Below are 4,067 nucleotides of genomic sequence, written 5' to 3' on the forward strand. Positions count from 1 at the left end.
CTCCAGGTATCAGGCTCCTCTTGTAAAATGGAGATACTGATAGTGTTTTGTAAAGGTGTCGTGAGAAATGGAGGAGATAACTAATGCCAAGAGCCTGGGTGCATGCTCAACCTGTTCATCTTGAATCCTGGTTATTAATCAACCAGGTGTGAGCTATAGGTGATGGTGTCAAGCCATCTTCTTCTAAAGCTAAAGCAAAAGCGAAAGTAGGGGGCACCTGGATTTGAACCAGGGACCTCTTGATCTGCAGTCAAATGCTCTACCCCTGAGCTATACCCCCACATGGATAATAATTCTTTTTATAGACTATCTCTCTCTATACATGCCCTTCTATCTGCCCTCCAATGGCTTAGAAAGCTATAATTAGACTGTAGCCTGGAAGAAGTCTTGGCATTATCAGCCCTAGGAGAAGTTTATTATGGAAACAAAGGACAGGACTTCTGACAACTAAGTTCTGCAAGTCAAGAAACTCTTCTTAGACTTCCCAATATCCAATGTATCTCCTGGCTACCATATATGTCATAAATCAAACTTCAGTTCCAGGTAAAATTCACCTGGCTTTCCACAAGTGGCAACATCAATATAATGTGGATGTTGGGGTACTTTCCATTCTTACCTTAATCAGGGCTCCCAGCCACTAGGATTATTTTTCCTCTTCATGACTTGTCAGATCTGTGTTCATAACTGGCAGTCAATAGATAGCTATGTTAAATTGATTATGGGGAAAAAAAAAAAACATATCAATAATGATTTGGTGAAAGGCTCCCCCTGGTGTCACAAGGGGTTAAGATGCAGCAGTATGAGATTAGGCTCAGCCACTGCAGCATGAGTTCAATCCCCGGCCAGGGAAGTAACCCACGTGGTGAGGTAGACTTCTCCTGTCTCCCCACTGCTCCCCTCAGCAGTGTATTTCAGTCAATCTGCCTGTTCTGCTCCCCACTGTCTCCGGTGAATTCTCTCACCCCCAGCTCTGGCCTGCACACCAGCTCTTGTATGCATAAATAAATAAATCTCTAAAAAAAACATTTAAAAAGTAATAGTGATTTGTATGAGGTAGTTTTTCCAAGCCACAACTGTAAGATAATTTTAGTCATACAAAAACAGATGGTCAGTGAGTTAAACTCTTATGTAACATGACTTGCCTGAAACTTGAAATAGTGTCAGCTCCAAAAGGTCATTGAATAAAGAGAAGCTAAGTTCCAAACAAGAGTCCCTTAATCAAGCGAGTACATTCTTTATCCTGTTCCTACCACCAGACTCCTTTTCAACATCCAAACAGCACCATAATTGGAACAACCTGTGTTTCTTGGCTCATAAACATCTCTGCTCACCCTAATAAATTGTTCTGAGGTTTCTTATGGAAATCCTACATGTTTAAACCTGTTGGGAACTCTCTCGTCTGCTGATTTCCCAGGCCACGCACAGTATTCAAAAAAATCCTAAATTTGGGATGGTTATTTTGTGTTAATGTTCTGGTGATGAAGAGCCCAGGAAAAGAAAGACTCCAGTCCACCCCTTTTCTTCCCTACTTCAGGATGGAATTGAGAGCCTCAAAAATAGAACAAAGCAACCTCTGCTCATTGTTCTTCACCCTGGGCATCAGTGGGAGTGGAGATTGAATTGTAACAGGTACAGATTTCATGGACTCCGCCCCCACTCCAGATACTGGAACTACTAATCCCATCAATAGCAAGAAGCAGCAGGCTGGGACATGAGGGCGGAGACCATGAAACCTGTACCTGTTACAGTAGCACCAGCAGAATCTACTGCTTGCCTCTCCTATCAGAGAACCTCGGCGCAGGAAGGGCTTTAGAGATCATTTCTTCCAAACACTTCTTTTGCCAGACCAAGACACACAGATGGAGGGAAGCTGAAGAGCTGGCTTACAATCACAGACACGTGGGTAGCCGGATGAGACCAGGGCTCCACTCTCAGAGCAGGGGGCACCTTGGAATCCCAGTGCGGGGGAACAGTGTAGGAGGTTAATTAATATGCATATCAAACTGTCGTTATATGTAGCTGGAAAGAAGATGCTAATTTGCTGGGGAGTCTTGTGCTTTTGTTACAGGGCACCCCAATGTGAATTGGGTTGCCTGTCTGTGGGTCTTCACCCGCGCGCTTATGATTCAATCGTATTGTGGACACACTCAAAAGGTTAAATAATGGGTTTATTTATAAGGAGAAAGGTAAAGGAATAACCCAGGGAAAGAGGGAGAGAAACACAGGTTAACTAGGATGTCTTACTGACTTGGACTCCACCGGCCGCTGAAAACCGACTGAGCGCCAAAACCATCAGCCGCAAACCACCAGGCCAAGAGCCCCCCAGAGCCCACATGTCCGGTTTTATCCCAACCTGGCTGCTCAGCTCCGCCCTCACGTCCCGGCGTGCTTCTCCTTGGTACTGATGGGATTTGGAGTTCCAGCATCTGGAGTGGGGGTGGAGTCCATGAAACCTGGACCTGTTACACTTTAAGCATAGAAAGTCTTGTGTTCCAGGAACCCCTCTTTTCAGGAAATCCCTCAGGAAACCAAATTGGGTTGGTTATCACCCTAGATACTGCCTTGCTTTTCTCTTGCATACTTCCCAAACTGAATCCTCATTTTCCACTGTTAGATTTTTTTTAACATTTAAAAATACTTCCTCTACTAATTATTTACTAAGTATTTATCTTGAAAGCAACCCACTGTTTTTTTTTATTCTGCTTCATCCAAAGTAAAAATATTCTTGAAATCATGCCAGTTGTATTTCTTCCTACTGCTCATCAAAACAAATAGCTATTGAAATGTTATAATTGTATTTAACACAAATTGCTCTTATAACTTACCTTGCAAGAGTCTAAGCTCGTTACAAATGTTAATTTGTTGAATCCTTAGGACAACCCAGTGAGAATGAAACTGTTATCCATGCTTTATCATAAGGAAGGGGATGGGTAACTTTGGGTGTTTATTTTAGAAACTATATTCTTTGTCTTTTCTGTAATGCACACTGATTGTATTCCCTCCCATTGAAGGTCTTATATGTTTTGTCTTGATGCGGTGGATAGTAGAACTGATTTAGAGCAGACAGGTTTGGGGGCTCTGGGGTGCCTCTCTCCCTGCCCTATAACATTTTCAGTAATTACTTTGTAGTTTACATCTTAAAAATCTTCAAGAGAAACTGTTGGCCCTGCTGTAGCAAACATTACACTTCACATTTCTCATTAAACACTGTTGCATAGTAACTCCGAAAACTTCAGATCTATGAACAATCTTAGAGAAAGAACACTGAGCTAGAAATCAACCCCACTCTGCTCAACCAGCCTGACCTCTGGGTAATCCCTATATTTCTTTGGATGTTCCATCTTTCATCTGCAAAATGACAGAACCAGAACCGGTGATCTCTTAAGACCCCTCCACCTTCAAGCATTTCGTTTGAAATAAATCTTCTAAGTAACATTCTAAATATGCTGAGAAGCTTTATCTTAAAGGAGTTGGAAGTACATATTCCCGGAAGCAAGACTTAAGATTCCGGCTTAGACATTTTCAAAGCTATGTCAACCATAGACAAGGCTGTAGGACAGCATATTCCAGAATCAAGCTCTGAGCAAATTTACTATTTATTCATTCATTGTCATAAATTAATTTTAATGTTTAGCCTATTTTTTTTACATAGTTTTTGATCCTCTTTTAGTTTTTCAATTTTTTAATACCTCAATCCCACATGGAAATCTGTGGAATATAAACCATAAGGAAATAATCAAATATTTAATAGCTCTGTAAGAAACTATTTCTGTTTAAAATCCCTTTATTCTATCACCTGGATACAGCAAGTCAATGCATTAGGTTAATGTTGCTGGGAAGAATACAATTCTCTAAGTGTAACAAGGTGGTCCCTAGGAAAAGGGGAAGCTCCAGGTTCCGTGCCCCACCAGGAAGGAGGGTGGAGCTGAGCAGACAAAAAGGAGACAAGCTGAGGAGAGAAGGAATCAAGGGAGAAGAAGAGAAGGAAGTTGGGTGGAGAACAAGGAGACATGAGGAAGCCACATGGAGCAGCAAGCATGTGAGGAAGAAACCGGGCTTGTTTCCTG

General features: G+C 41.9%; 1 non-coding gene across 1 annotated transcript; it reads right to left on the reverse strand.

Annotated features, from left to right (window-relative positions):
• Positions 1–208: 208 nt before the first annotated feature.
• Positions 209–280, reverse strand: TRNAC-GCA. The gene has a single exon. It is a non-coding gene; the product is annotated as a tRNA-Cys (tRNA).
• Positions 281–4,067: the final 3,787 nt, after the last annotated feature.

Source organism: Condylura cristata, unplaced genomic scaffold, assembly GCF_000260355.1.
Source record: "Condylura cristata isolate star-nosed mole 26May11 unplaced genomic scaffold, ConCri1.0 scaffold00033, whole genome shotgun sequence".
Classification (NCBI taxonomy): Eukaryota; Metazoa; Chordata; class Mammalia; order Eulipotyphla; family Talpidae; genus Condylura; species Condylura cristata.